This window comes from Helianthus annuus, chromosome 6 (genome assembly GCF_002127325.2).
Source record: "Helianthus annuus cultivar XRQ/B chromosome 6, HanXRQr2.0-SUNRISE, whole genome shotgun sequence".
Lineage (NCBI taxonomy): Eukaryota > Viridiplantae > Streptophyta > Magnoliopsida > Asterales > Asteraceae > Helianthus > Helianthus annuus.
Genome location: NC_035438.2, coordinates 83,313,093 through 83,329,439, shown reverse-complemented (window position 1 = coordinate 83,329,439; position 16,347 = coordinate 83,313,093). Strand labels below are relative to the sequence as shown.

Below are 16,347 nucleotides of genomic sequence, written 5' to 3'. Positions count from 1 at the left end.
TGCTGATCATCCATGCTCCATTGTAGGTTGATGTGTAATGATCTAGAGGCCATTCTTTCACTATAAAAGGCTTACATTGTGCATAAGTGAAAACACACCTCAAAACTTACCTTCTGATCATTCCTGGAGCTCTCAAGCTTTCTTCTAGCATCCTAATTCGTGCACCAAGCTTCTGTAAGTATGCCAACCCTTTTATGGCTTAGTTTTTGCTTAGTTTAGCCTAAAAGTCAATCCGTCGTAATTAACGATTGACTTTGCGATAAATCACGAATGGTCCAGTGATTTGTCGAATCAAAGATAGTTATATGATGGTAATCATGTGGGCATTAAACCCCTAAAAGGGCACCCTTTGATTCCCACTCTAACTAGATCAAATGTCGAGTCAAACGTTGTGACACTTCGGGTTTTCCCGGGCAACCTTCTTGATTTAACATTGCGTGTACGTATATTATTAAATGAAAACTATGGATTATCTGTTATTATGTGTTGTATGTATGTATATTATATATGTGTGTGTTACAAGTGAGCCGAGACCCCAAGGATCCGACTCGAGACCACTCCCGGTCTCGATCCGGTTGGGCCATGCAACCGAGAAGCCCATTCGGGAGCCCTCAACCCACTCGAGACGGGTATATAACCCTTATGGATAGCCAATCTTGCCATTTTTGGGCAACCAACATTCCCTTACATTCTCCTTCACTCTCTCTCAACAAAACCCTAGCATCATCACTCTCTTCTCTTGTCTCGGATCACTAGTAGCGGCTCACATTCTAAGCTAGGAGGTTCCCTTTGGCCGATTTCACAACACTCTCACACTCGAACACCATCCGGTTAGTATTTCACACTATTTGATATGTTGATGATTATTTGATGAATGATACACATGATTAGTCTAAATGTCTCCTTGCATGATTTTGGTATGATAAACATGATAACTTGGTGAATAGATTACATGATAAAGGATAGGTGCAATGATGGTTCATAAGGATGTGCTATAATATATTATATGAATCAATGTAGATGATGTTATACTATGAGTTATGGACCGAATTGTTTACAAGCATGATGACCAATTAATTCTGATTGTTGGCATGATCATACGGGTTTAATGAGGTATAGATGTGTGTTAGAGATGTTTGGATAAAATGATGAAAACCCTAATATGATGAACAATATGAATGTGGTATGAACATGTTATTAATATTTGAAGATGCCTTGTTTGATCTATTTTTGTTATAAATCAGACAACAAAACATGTTTATGATATCCTATTGGCTAGTACACAATTACACAAAAACACAATTCTATTGGTTAGTACATGTGACAGGTTCTAGAAGGATTATGTGCACGTAACTGTGGTTGCGAGTCGAGACCTTTGGTTGCGACTCGAGACCACCTCATGATGACTCGAGACGAACTTCAGGGACTCGAGACCAGCAAGGTCTCGACTTGAGACTTCATGATCTCGACTCGAGACTGGACTCGAGACCTCTGAGGTTGCGACTCCTAACCGGCACCACTCGAGACCAAAACATGATAACACGAGATCTCCTGGTTGCGACTCGAGACCGTTTGTTCTTGAGTCGAGACCGTCTTGTCTCAACTGGGCTGCCCACTATGGTTATTAGGCCACATCATGTTTAATTGGGCTACCTGTTTAACTGGACTATGTGTTGCTGAACTCTGAATGACTGTGTAAATATTAGGGCCGGCCCAGTGACCCAATGACCCAATGTATGTTTGTATGCATGCTATGTGTTAGCTATGTGTAGGTTATATGTGATTACTTGTACCCCAACTTGACCTATATTTGGTAACCATGCTAGGACGTGGTGACCAACGTGATTGACCGGGTAATTAATCTACCGAGCAACCCAAGGTGAGTTCACAACTTAAAGCATGTGTTCCCGGTGGTTTGGGAAACGGAACTAAAAACAACACTGTCCCCTTATGAGGGATACAACTTACTTTTCTTCCCTTGTTATTGGGAACCTTTAGTTAATTACTGTTTATACGGATTGCAACAAACGGCACTAAACGAAACTCTATCACTCAAGTCCCTACTACATAATACCGATTAGTCGTCGGGGCCAGGCGAACGGGTTATTAGTTGATAGCGCTATTTAGGTTTTACCAGCCTCACACCGTGCCCGTGTATGGGATCGGTCGTCAACTAATGTACTCAGGCATCCGTAAATGATGATAGAACATTGACATCGGGGCATCCTGTGGAAACGCAACGGTTACCTAGTGTTCGGTATTGGAAAAACAGTTTAGTCGCTAACTTTTGGGGTAGCTCCCCATGGCATGTATAAACGGATAAATTAACTGGTGAAACAAGTTTTTGGTAATTAAAACTGGACAACTAGTGAACTCGCTCAACATTATTGTTGACACCTTACTGCATGCTTTGCAGGTAACCAGTGACTGGGGAGCTTGCTGCTTGGGGATGTGTAGTGTTCGTCTACCCCCTGTGTTGGGTGCTAAATAAACATGAACTATGAACCTTGTTTAAAACTGTTTTGCTTATGCTTCCGCTACTTACTACTATTTGAACTTAAAACTTTAAGCTCGAAACATGACATTTGCTAATCGTATGGTTAGTGAGTATTACTTTGGTTATTAATTCAATTATTCAGTATAATTGGTGGCTGGATCCTAGTCAGTCACGCCCTCAAGCGGATGGTACTCCGCAGGTGGAGTTTGGGGGTGTGACAGATTGGTATCAGAGCCATTGGTTATAGTGAACTTGGTTTTAAAAAGGGGAAAAATCTTTTTGAGAAAAACCAGACTATAACCCGTGACTCGTGACAACACTACACTCCAAGTGCAAGACTCGACTTATCTGACCTTATAGCTCGGACCCATGTTTACTTACTTGTTTGTCTTATGCTTTCTGCTCTGCTATACGTACTAGTTTGCCTAATTAGATAGATACGCCTCCCCCTTCTATCTCATTCTCGCTATATTACGACATCACACTCATACTATGTTTTCTGGCTATGAAGACAATGAGTGGACGCGGACGAGGAAACGTCAACATGACTCAGGCTCAGTTCACTAACCTGATTAACACGGTGGCTGCAGCTTTCGCAGCTCACCCTGGAGGTAAGCTCGTTGTTTTAGGATGTTTAGATCCTACCGCCACATCGTCTTTTCACCTCTGAACCCATTTCGCTTCACTCCTCGCAACAGGTCAGCATGCGCCTGTGCAACCACGTGTTTGTACTTTCAAGACTTTCTTGGATTGCAAACCTCTTCCTTTCAATGGCACTGAGGGTGCCATAGGGCTTCTGCACTGGATCGAGAAGGTGGAAGCTGTCTTTGCTGTCTGCGAATGTCCCCCTGCTAATTGGGTGAAGTTTGCTACTGGTACCCTTGAGGGAAGCGCACTTTCGTGGTGGAAGGCGCAAATTCAAATGCTTGGTTTGGAGACTGCTAATGCTACTGCATGGGAAGATTTCAAGGATATGATCAAGGAAGAGTATTGTCACAGGGATGACATCCACAAACTCGAGGACGAGTATTATGGTCTCAAGATGGTTGGGTCAGAGATTGAGACCTACACCAAGCTGTCCAACGACTATGCTGCACTTTGCCCAAACATGTCCCGACCCATGTATCGAAGGATCGAATTGTACATCAAAACCTTAGTCCCAGAAATCCGGAGCCATGTGACCTCGGCCAACCTCACTACCATACAACCCGTGGTTCGTCTTGCCCACAAACTCACCAACCAGGCTGTGGAAGAGGGCAAGTTGCCTAAAAGGATCAGTATTGCGGAAGGAACTTCTAGTGATGGCAAACGAAAGTGGGATGGAAATCAGGGCAAGGATGCTAACTCTACTCAGGCCCCAGCCCAGCAAAGGAAAACGGAGAACAACAAAGGCCCTCAACAACAGGGTGGCTACCGGGGAAGCTACCCTAAGTGCAACAAGTGTAACAGGCACCACAATGGGGCATGTAACAAAGGTCAGTGCCAGCGATGCAACAAGATGGGGCATGAAGCCAAGGATTGTAGAAGTCAGTTCCCGGCAAGGCAGAATCAGCAACAACCTCAACAGCAACAGCAGCAGGGAAACAACCGCGGATGTTTTAAATGTGGGGCAACGGGGCACATGCGAAAGGATTGCCCTGAACTGAATCAGAATCGCAACAACCACCAGGGAGCTAGGAACCATGAACAAAACAACAATGCGGGGAATGGTGCAAGAGGAAGAGCTTTTGTGATTGGAGCTGGAGAAGCAAGGAATGACCCCAACGTCGTGGCGGGTAAGTTCCTACTCGATGATCGTTATGTTTCTGTATTGTTTGATTCCGGATCCGATGCTAGTTATGTATCCCTTCGTATTAGTAAGAAACTTAAGCACCCGCCTGCATTATTAAGTTCTAAGCACATCGTCGAGATAGCTAATGGTAGGAACATCGAGGCCTCGCACGTGATCCATGGCTGCAAGCTAGAATTGTCTGGTCAAACATTTAGTATCGATCTTTTCCCTGTCAAACTTGGAAGCTTCGACGTCGTCATCGGTATGGATTGGTTATCCAAACATCGCGCTGAGATCCTCTGTCAAGAGAAAGCGGTTTGTATTCCTCGCCGCTCTGGCAAACCCCTAATCGTTCAAGGTAACAAAGGCGGAGAAGTCACAGGCATTATCTCGCTTCTAAAAGCCCAGAAGTGTTTACAAAAAGGGCACACCGCTATCTTAGCACTTGTCACCGACACCCACGAAAAGGAAAAGAGGATTGAAGATTTTCCAGTAGTACGTGACTACCCCGAGGTGTTTCCTGAGGAACTACCTAGACTCCCTCCCCACCGTCAGGTCGAATTTCAAATCGAGCTAGCCCCCGGAGCAGCGCCTATAGCTCGTGCGCCTTATCGACTAGTCCCTGCAGAACTGAAGGAACTCTCTACGCCATTACAAGAACTGTTAGACAAAGGATTTATCCGTCCAAGTTCATCGCCCTGGGGAGCGCCAGTACTCTTTGTTAAGAAGAAGGATGGCACATTCCAAATGTGTATCGACTATCATGAGTTGAACAAAGTTACCATCAAGAATCGTTACCCTCTCCCACGCATCGACGACCTGTTCGATCAGTTGCAAGGATCGAGCTACTATTCTAAGATTGACCTGCGATCGGGCTATCATCAGCTGAGAGTTCGTAATGAAGACATCTCTAAGACTGTGTTCAGGACTCGTTATGGTCATTACGAGTTCCTCGTCATGCCTTTTGGAATGACTAACGCACCTGCGGTTTTCATGGATCTCATGAACCGAGTGTGCAAGCCTTACCTCGACAAATTCGTGATTGTGTTCATCGACGACATCCTGATCTACTCGAAAAGTCAAGAAGAGCATGAACGGCACCTACGCCTTATCCTCGAACTCTTACGCAATGAGCAATTGTACGCCAAATTCCCGAAGTGTGACTTCTGGCTTCGAGAGGTCCATTTCCTTGGACACGTGGTCAATAAGGACAGGATTCACGTCGACCCCGCTAAGATCGACTCGATAAAGAATTGGCCTACGCCCAAGACTCCAACCGAAGTTCGCCAATTCTTGGGATTAGCAGGATACTATCGCAGATTCATCAAGGGGTTCTCTAAGATTGCTCAACCCCTCACGACTCTCACTCAGAAAGGCTTTGCTTACAAGTGGAATGAAGCTCAGGAATCGGCCTTTCAAAGGCTAAAGGATATCCTTTGTAGTGCTCCTATACTCTCGTTGCCTGAAGGCACTGACGACTTTGTGGTTTACTGCGATGCGTCTATCCATGGGCTCGTTTGCGTGTTGATGCAACGCGAGAAGGTTATTGCTTACGCTTCTCGACAACTTAAGACGCACGAAAGAAACTATACTACGCACGACTTGGAACTGGGAGCAGTGATCTTTGCTCTTAAGATATGGAGACATTACCTGTACGGTACCAAGTGCACTATTTCCACCGATCACAGGAGTCTCGAGCATATCTTTAGGCAAAAGGAATTAAACATGCGACAACGTCGATGGGTCGAACTCTTGAATGATTACGAATGCGCCATCAAGTACCATCCGGGCAAGGCCAATGTCGTGGCAGACGCCCTCAGCCGAAAGGACACTGCACCAAAGCGCGTTCGAGTGCTACAACTTACCATCCAGTCTAACCTCCCTACTCAGATTCGAAAGGCTCAAGTTGAAGCACTGAAACCGGAAAACATCAGGGCTGAGTCCCTGCGAGGATCGAGACAGCAATTAGAACAGAAGGAAGATGGCGCTTACTATGTAACAGGGCGCATTTGGGTTCCACTCTATGGAGATTTGCGTGAACTCGTGATGGACGAAGCCCATAAGTCCCGTTACTCAGTACATCCTGGCTCGGATAAGATGTACCACGACTTGAGGACTACATACTGGTGGCCTGGCATGAAGGCCCACATAGCAACATATGTCAGCAAATGTTTAACTTGCGCAAGGGTTAAGACAGAGTATCAGAAACCAGCAAGCCTACTCCAACAACCAGAAATCCCGAAATGGAAATGGGAACAAATTTCCATGGATTTTGTAACAGGGCTACCTAGGTCTCAACGCGGAAATGATACTATTTGGGTAATAGTAGATCGATTGACCAAGTCCGCACACTTTTTGGCTATTAAGGAAACAGATAAGTTTTCCACCTTGGCAGACGTGTACTTAAAGGAAGTGGTTTCAAGGCACGGAGTGCCAACATCCATTATTTCCGACCGAGACGCTCGTTTTACTTCAGAGTTGTGGCAAGCTATGCACAAATCCTTTGGCTCACGTTTGGACATGAGCACCGCTTATCACCCTCAAACGGATGGGCAGTCTGAACGCACCATCCAAACCCTAGAAGATATGCTCAGGGCATGTGTGATCGATTTTGGCAAGAATTGGGAAAAGCACCTACCGCTAGTAGAGTTCTCGTATAATAACAGCTACCACACTAGCATTCAGGCAGCACCTTTCGAGGCATTGTACGGTCGTAAATGCCGGTCACCTCTTTGTTGGGCGGAAGTCGGTGATAGTCAAATCACGGGCCCAGAGATGGTGGTAGATACAACGGAAAAGATTGCCCAGATCAGACAACGCATGGCGGCAGCTCGTGACCGTCAGAAAGACTACGCTGATAAGCGCAGGAAACCACTAGAATTCCAGGTCGGTGACCGGGTTCTACTTAAAGTCTCACCCTGGAAGGGTGTGGTATGCTTTGGTAAACGGGGCAAGCTTAATCCGCGATATATTGGACCATTCGAAATTACCGAGAGAATCGGTAAGGTTGCTTATAGATTGAACCTGCCTGAAGAACTGAGTGCGGTACACAACGTATTTCACATATCTAATCTGAAGAAGTGCTTGTCAGACGAAACGCTTGTAATTCCTTTCAAGGAACTCACTATTGACGAACAGCTACACTTTACTGAGGAACCGATTGAGATCACGGATCGAGAGATCAAAACCCTCAAACGTAGCCAGATCCCTCTCGTGCGAGTCCGTTGGAACTCGCGACGTGGCCCAGAGTTTACCTGGGAGCGGGAAGACCAGATGAAGCACAAGTATCCCCAGTTGTTCCCAAACGAAACCTCCGGCACTGAAGCTACAACCGAATTTCGGGACGAAATTCCAAACTGACGGGGGGATGATGTGACACCCCGTTGAAACGTTCTCATTTACACTAGCTTGTCAGTGGCTGCCTTAACTTTCGGGATGAAAGTTCTTAAAACTTGGGGATAATGTGACACTTCGGGTTTTCCCGGGCAACCTTCTTGATTTAACATTGCGTGTACGTATATTATTAAATGAAAACTATGGATTATCTGTTATTATGTGTTGTATGTATGTATATTATATATGTGTGTGTTACAAGTGAGCCGAGACCCCAAGGATCCGACTCGAGACCACTCCCGGTCTCGAGTGAACAGTAACAAGCGGGCCGGTTGGGCCATGCAACCGAGAAGCCCATTCGGGAGCCCTCAACCCACTCGAGACGGGTATATAACCCTTATGGATAGCCAATCTTGCCATTTTTGGGCAACCAACATTCCCTTACATTCTCCTTCACTCTCTCTCAACAAAACCCTAGCATCATCACTCTCTTCTCTTGTCTCGGATCACTAGTAGCGGCTCACATTCTAAGCTAGGAGGTTCCCTTTGGCCGATTTCACAACACTCTCACACTCGAACACCATCCGGTTAGTATTTCACACTATTTGATATGTTGATGATTATTTGATGAATGATACACATGATTAGTCTAAATGTCTCCTTGCATGATTTTGGTATGATAAACATGATAACTTGGTGAATAGATTACATGATAAAGGATAGGTGCAATGATGGTTCATAAGGATGTGCTATTGTATATTATATGAATCAATGTAGATGATGTTATACTATGAGTTATGGACCGAATTGTTTACAAGCATGATGACCAATTAATTCTGATTGTTGGCATGATCATACGGGTTTAATGAGGTATAGATGTGTGTTAGAGATGTTTGGATAAAATGATGAAAACCCTAATATGATGAACAATATGAATGTGGTATGAACATGTTATGAATATTTGAAGATGCCTTGTTTGATCTATTTTTGTTATAAATCAGACAACAAAACATGTTTATGATATCCTATTGGCTAGTACACAATTACACAAAAACACAATTCTATTGGTTAGTACATGTGACAGGTTCTAGAAGGATTATGTGCACGTAACTGTGGTTGCGAGTCGAGAGCTTTGGTTGCGACTCGAGACCACCTCAGGATGACTCGAGACGAACTTCAGGGACTCGAGACCAGCAAGGTCTCGACTTGAGACTTCATGATCTCGACTCGAGACTGGACTCGAGACCTCTGAGGTTGCGACTCCTAACCGGCACCACTCGAGACCAAAACATGATAACACGAGATCTCCTGGTTGCGACTCGAGACTGTGTGTTCTCGAGTCGAGACCGTCTTGTCTCGACTGGGCTGCCCACTATGGTTATTGGGCCACATCATGTTTAATTGGGCTACCTGTTTAACTGGACTATGTGTTGCTGAACTCTGAATGACTGTGTAAATATTAGGGCCGGCCCAGTGACCCAATGACCCAATGTATGTTTGTATGCATGCTATGTGTTAGCTATGTGTAGGTTATATGTGATTACTTGTACCCCAACTTGACCTATATTTGGTAACCATGCTAGGACGTGGTGACCAACGTGATTGACCGGGTAATTAATCTACCGAGCAACCCAAGGTGAGTTCACAACTTAAAGCATGTGTTCCCGGTGGTTTGGGAAACGGAACTAAAAACAACACTATCCCCTTATGAGGGATACGACTTACTTTTCTTCCCTTGTTATTGGGAACCTTTAGTTAATTACTGTTTATACGGATTGCAACAAACGGCACTAAACGAAACTCTATCACTCAAGTCCCTACTACATAATACCGATTAGTCGCCGGGGCCAGGCGAACGGGTTATTAGTTGATAGCGCTATTTAGGTTTTACCAGCCTCACACCGTGCCCGTGTATGGGATCGGTCGTGAACTAATGTACTCAGGCATCCGTCAATGATGATAGAACATTGACATCGGGGCATCCTGCGGAAACGCAACGGTTACCTAGTGTTCGGTATTGGAAAAACAGTTTAGTCGCTAACTTTTGGGGTAGCTCCCCATGGCATGTATAAACGGATAAATTAACTGGTGAAACAAGTTTTTGGTAATTAAAACTGGACAACTAGTGAACTCGCTCAACATTATTGTTGACACCTTACGGCATGCTTTGCAGGTAACCAGTGACTGGGGAGCTTGCTGCTTGGGGATGTGTAGTGTTCGTCTACCCCCTGTGTTGGGTGCTAAATAAACATGAACTATGAACCTTGTTTAAAACTGTTTTGCTTATGCTTCCGCTACTTACTACTATTTGAACTTAAAACTTTAAGCTCGAAACATGACATTTGCTAATCGTATGGTTAGTGAGTATTACTTTGGTTATTAATTCAATTATTCAGTATAATTGGTGGCTGGATCCTGGTCAGTCACGCCCTCAAGCGGATGGTACTCCGCAGGTGGAGTTTGGGGGTGTGACAAACGTGCTTAGAAAAAGTCAACAGAAATGTCATTTTGCGATTTCTTGCATAATCTGTAATGTAGATGATATGTAACCTGTTTGAACATTCATACAACATGATAATAAGTATATAAACTAGTCTAAGCTTGTTTGATCCGACCATTTATTGTTTTGACCCGGTTCGGAGCCGAAAGTCGCAAAAGTTTGACTTTTGCATTGACTTCAGTTCTGACCCGTTAAAGTTTGAAATAGATATGCCTTAGGACTCTCTTAGGACCAGGTTACATGAAGGTATAAACCTCTGTGGCCGGTTCGTTGTTTGTCCGAGTCTTTTACACATTTCCGTTAAATGCTTAAAAGTTGACCGTAACGCCCTTTTTAATTTAAAACGAGAATTTCGGACACGTGAAAGGATCATGACCTTGGTTACTGATTTCTAAGCATGTCCCTAAAATTTCACGTCAATCCGAGGTCCAGAATATGAGTTATGCTAAATAGCGCAAATTGAGAAACTTTAGTAATTAAATAGCGCAATTAGCATAATGCCTATCTAAACCCGGATTTCGACACCAAACCTTTTACTCACTGTTGTAAAATAATATCTTGGGATTTTTAAAGATTTTTAATTATTTTTAACCTACTCATAACCTGCGGTTATGGCAACGGTTCGGTAAATACCGAATATGCCATTTACGGCCATAACTTGAGTTCTACAAGGTCTTTTGACCCGATTCCAGTTGCTACCGATTTTAATTAATAAATAAAGTATTTTAGACTTTATAAACTGTTCGGGAAACTCAGATTACCTGTAGAACTCTAAAACCTCTTTTATAATCTTTAAAAAGACCGAAATACCCCTACGGGGCATAATAACAACTTAAACTCGTTACGGGCATTATGGAAGGTATCCTACTGATACCACAACCTCTTTAAGGCATGTTGACTTAGGAAAACAGTGTAGGACTCTTTCGGTTATCCGTTGCGCCTTTTGCGCACACGGTTCGGCTTATGTAACTTGTTTACATAAATTAGCCGAAACGGGTCAAACCATATTGTTTGGACCCCAAAATCCAGAGTATGATTATTATACCCATATAAAACAAGTCTTCAAACTTGTTGGGTCAAAATCACACTCCATTCACGGTTTTCGCCTTTCTCGCGATTAAACCGTAATTATACTTTGAAACTGACCGGTCTAAGCTACGGCAAATATAAAGACCCGTTAGGATTCTAATAGGTTATTTTAAAACCTTCGTTCCAGAATAGGAGACCAGTAAAAGCTATCTGTGATTTATTCAATTAAGGATTATACTTGCAAAGGTAAATACTTTTTTAACTTATTTTCCGTTATACGGGCTTGGGTTACGGTATCTAAAATACCGCATGGTCGGGCAATTGACCCCAACTCATTAGTAGTTGGGTATTATCAATGTGACCCGTTAAAAAACCGTTTTGTTGGCTTAACGCCTTTGGGGGCTTAATGACCATGTCCCGGATATCCTTGGCAGCATTTATGAATGGCCACGACCTTGACATCCCGGTGTAGGCGTACACCCGGCATTATGTCCATAACTATAAAAGTGTAGCCGTTGGTTACCCGCCACGGTTTTACACTATGTGGCGTGTCTATTAAACTTTAACCCGACACGACTCGGGCGACCGAACGCATAGTAACATGTAATTCTTTACAAGATTTAATTATAAATTATCCCAAGTTATAAAAGAGTTTGTGCCTTGTGCATTCAAATCAATTTTAATAAACATTTTACAAAAGTGTCGGTTGAATGTATTTACCAGTGTAAACTGACGTATTTTCCCAAAAAGATTAAATGCAGGTGCTAAACGTAATCGGCTGGCTATAGCTCCTTAGCATCTTAAAGAGTCTCGCAAGCTTTTGATGCCTTGTCTATTGAACAATACTTTTTATTATTTTGATCCCCTGTGGATACCATTCGACTAATTGTGATACATTCGATATTACAATCAATGGTTGAATTATAATTATCTTTATGCTTCCGCTGTGCATTCATATATTGTGTGGTTTGACTATAATGTTGCCAACTACGTCACGATAATCCCCCACCAGGCCCACCGGTGAGACACGTGGAAATCGGGGTGTGACAGCCAGAATCAAACAACTTCCCGCATAAACATCATTGATAAGGAAAGGTACCTGTGATGATGTTATCTTTCTGTATTGCCTCCTGGGTGTTCATCTGGAAGACTCACGCGTTTGTTTTCTTGGCCTCTTCAGGCTTATTCTGATTCTTAGGGCAATTAGTCTTGATATGCCCCTTCTCGTTGCAACCATAACAGGTTGCATCTTTCAACTTCTTGCAATCCAAGGTTTTATGTTCCTTAGACTTGCAGATCCCACAAGGTAGAGGCTGAGATTCAAATCTACATTTCCCGAGGTGGTATTTCCTACAGGTTTTGCACCTGGTCTTTTCACCCGGCTGCTGGTTGTCCTTCTTAAACCTGGAACTCTTCTTATGATTAGAGTTCCCCTTTTTCTTCTTATCGGAGCGATGAGAATTCTCATCCTCCCTTTTACGCTTTCCATCATCAGAAGCTTTGGCGGCCTTGTTTCGGACCACATCAAGTGTGAGAGATAGTGAAAAATCTGCCGCTGACCTGAACGTGGTAGGTCTTGATGCTTTCACACTTGCCTTGATTTCTGGGGCTAGACCCACAATAAAACGAGCTATACGCTTCGGTTCCGGTGTGATCAAGTAAGGAACTGATGTGTGTAAAATGCAACATATAAAACACATCAATTAAGGCATAAAACTAACCCTTTTTAAGTACTAATGTTGGAAAAAGAGTGTTTTTGTCTTCCTTTTGAATTTTCAGGATGAAATGAGCTCAAAATCACAAAAGAAGCAAAAAGACCACTAATTCTACCATAAATACAAGAAAAGGAACAAAAGTAAACTGCCCGGACCCTCAACGGCACCTCCCAAGACAAAGAGAAGAGAACAGAGTCTGAACACGCCCCGTGTCCAGTGAACACGGGGGCGTGCCCAGGAAGCAGCAGAAAAGACAAATCAGTAGAAGCTTCCATTGCTCACCACGGGGCCGTGCCCAGCGGGCACGGGGGCGTGTTGAAAGTACAGCAGGCGCATTAATTGTAATTCGCAATTACAATTAATGAAGAGAGAGAATGTCAGACGGGCACGGGGCCGTGTCCAGCGGACACGGGGCCGTGTCCAGCGTTCTGTTCAGCCTATAAATAGAGGAGCTTGGTTTCATTCTCTCTCATCCCTTGGCACACCACCTCTCTCACACTTCATCCACCACCCATCACCACCATAACACCATCATCCACCACCATCATCCATTGTCCATCGTAGAGTGTGTGAGTCGTCTCGGGATCCAAGATTGATCGTAAGAGTTCTTGACAATCAAGGCCATGTTTGCCTAAGTCTCTTACATCACTTGGTGAAGACAAGTGTTTAGTATAATACTTTTTATTTTTAATCTTTTGCACTTTTTATTTGGTTTTGTATTAATGACTTTAATAACTAGTTACTTATGTTGAAGGTGATCTTTCCTTATCGTTTGTCCGTGGTGTCTTGGCGTTATTTTACTGTCTATATAAAATAAAAGATTTTCACCATTCATATCTCCACGGTCTATATGGAGGTATGTTGGCTACCTGGTCGGGGGTTAAGGGAACGGTTTGGTAAGGGTCTTGCCCTTGTTCAGCGTTTAGAGGTCCTGCTTGGGACCTGGGTCAAATTTAGTAGGATCTCCTTCAATGCCCATAGGCATTGGATGGCGGGGATCCAAACTCTTTGACCCCCTCATAAGCTAACTACTATTAATACTATAACCCGGCTATTTAGGACTGTATCCCTGCTGACTCAGACTACTTAGCCGAGGGTAACGTCACCGCCAAAAGCGGGGCCTACCATAATTTGCATTAATAACTTAATTCATTATCTTCCAATAATCCGACCCTTTAGGATTGTATCCTTGCTGACTCAAACTACTGGGTTGAGGGTAACGTCGCCTTCAAAAGAGGGGCCTACTACAATAACTAAGATAATCTCTTAAATAAGTGCAAAAGTGCGAAAATAATCAAAGGTTATACTAATACACGTGTCGGATCCAAGTGATTCATCTTGTCTATCTGTTTTTATTTTATTTTCTTTTTCAGCATTTAGTTAGTTTTTATTTTTCTTAGTTTAAAACAATTTTCTAACTTTTTGATTTGATTAGACGTTGAGGATAAACCGGTATTAAAAGCTCTTGTGTCCTTGGACGACCTCGGTATCTTACCAACACTATACTACGTCCACGATGGGTGCACTTGCCCATATGTGTGTTTAGTGTTAGTGAATATCGTGTTTTATAAATTTAAAACTTGGCTAAAAGTGTAAAAAAGGCTTAAATAAACATCTAAAAATATATTACACCTAACGCACATCAAGTTTTTGGCGCCGCTGCCGGGGACACAAGGATTTTAAGAAAGTTAGGAATCAACGGCCTAATCATTTTTTTTTATTTTTCTTTAATTTTTTTTAGGATTTTTTTTTTAGATTTTTCAGCTTCTGCAGAGCTCCACACGGGCCGTGCCTGGTCGGACACGGGCCGTGCTCAGCAACGTTACTGGCAGTTTTTGTTTTTCAAGTTAACAGAAGGCTGACCACGGGGCCGTGTCGGTGCAACACGGGGTCGTGTCCAACTTCCAGTAACTGGGATCTGAAAAAACAACCACTGTAACTCCGACCACGGGGCCGTGTTCGCTCGACACGGGGCCGTGGTGAACCTTCTGACCAACATTCTTTTCTGTTTTTATTGCAGGACTTGGAACCCGACGCCAACCTCGCGTAGTGTATGAGCTCCAGTTCCAATAAAGACATAAAGGAACCATTAGAAGAACCCGAACGCTTTCTCAGAAAAAGGTTAAAAGCCAAAAACCAAGAGAAGGTTTCGGGTGACCCACCCCCAATGGCGGACCAACGTACCCTCATGGATTACTTACGGCCCACCGTAGGTAATCTCGGCGCCGCTATCAATGCCCCGAATGTCGAAGCCAATAACTTCGAACTTCGACCGCACTTGATACAAATGCTCCAAAACTCCGCAACCTTTCACGGGCTCGCGGACGAGGATCCCCATCTACATATAACTAATTTCTTAGAAATATGTGATACATTTCGGATCAATGGAGCATCAAACGACGCCATCCGCCTTCGTATGTTTCCATTCTCACTAAAAGACCGAGCGAAAGCTTGGCTCAACACCCTCCCAGCTGGATCGGTAAACACCTGGGATGAACTAGCCCAAAAATTTCTATATAAGTATTTCCCTCCTTCTAAAACTGCTAAATTAATGGCTGAAATTAACACATACTCACAAGAGGACGGGGAATCCTTATATGAAACTTGGGAAAGGTTCAAGGAGCTATTACGCAAATGTCCCCATCACGGCCTCGCAATATGGCAACAAGTATCCACTTTCTACAATGGGTTGTTGCCACATACTAGGCAGACACTTGATTCTAGCTCCGGGGGACTTTTAGGTAATCGACGCCCACACGAAATATATAATCAAATTGAGGAAATTGCTCAAACCAATTTTCAATGGCACACTCCCCGGGGAAATAAAACTATCGCCCCGGGCGCCCATAAGGTAGACGAAAGCACCTCTTTACAAGCCCAAATCGAGGCCCTTTCTTCAAAAATAAAAAAATTAGAAATGACAAAAACAGTCTCGGTTATGGCTTGTGAGGGGTGTGGTGGGTCACATGAAAATTGGAGTTGCATGAAAGAAACGGACGATCAACAAGAAATGGTAAACTACATTGATAATAGACCTAGGCCGTCGGGTCCTCCAACGGGGACCTTCAACCAAGGATGGCGAAACCACCCAAACCTTGGTTGGAGGGAGCCCGGCAATAGTAGTAACCAACAACCACAACGAACAAACTTTCAGCAATCAAGAAATGAGTCACAAAATTTCACTCAACAACAAAGTGGAAGAGAAAGGCTCGAAGATACTATATCTCGCCTCGTCTCTGACACTGACAAGAAAAATTCGGAAAGATTCCTACAATTAGAATCAAACTTTAGGAATCAACAGGCTAGCATTCAAAACATAGAAAAACAAATAAGTCAGCTAGCTCAAAATTTTTCCGAAAGACCACAAGGCGCATTACCCAGCAATACCGAAACCAACCCGAAGGCGCAAGTTCACCTCATCACGCTACGAAACCGGACCGTAGGGCCTGCAGAAGTACCTCCAGCCGCGGAAAAATCAACGCCAACAAATCTGCAGGAGAAG

At 43.7% G+C, this 16,347-nt stretch overlaps 1 non-coding gene across 1 annotated transcript; it reads right to left on the bottom strand.

Moving 5' to 3' along the window:
* Positions 1–15,390: 15,390 nt before the first annotated feature.
* LOC118480053 lies at positions 15,391–15,497 on the bottom strand. The gene has a single exon (XR_004861693.1). It is a non-coding gene; the product is annotated as a small nucleolar RNA R71 (small nucleolar RNA).
* Positions 15,498–16,347: the final 850 nt, after the last annotated feature.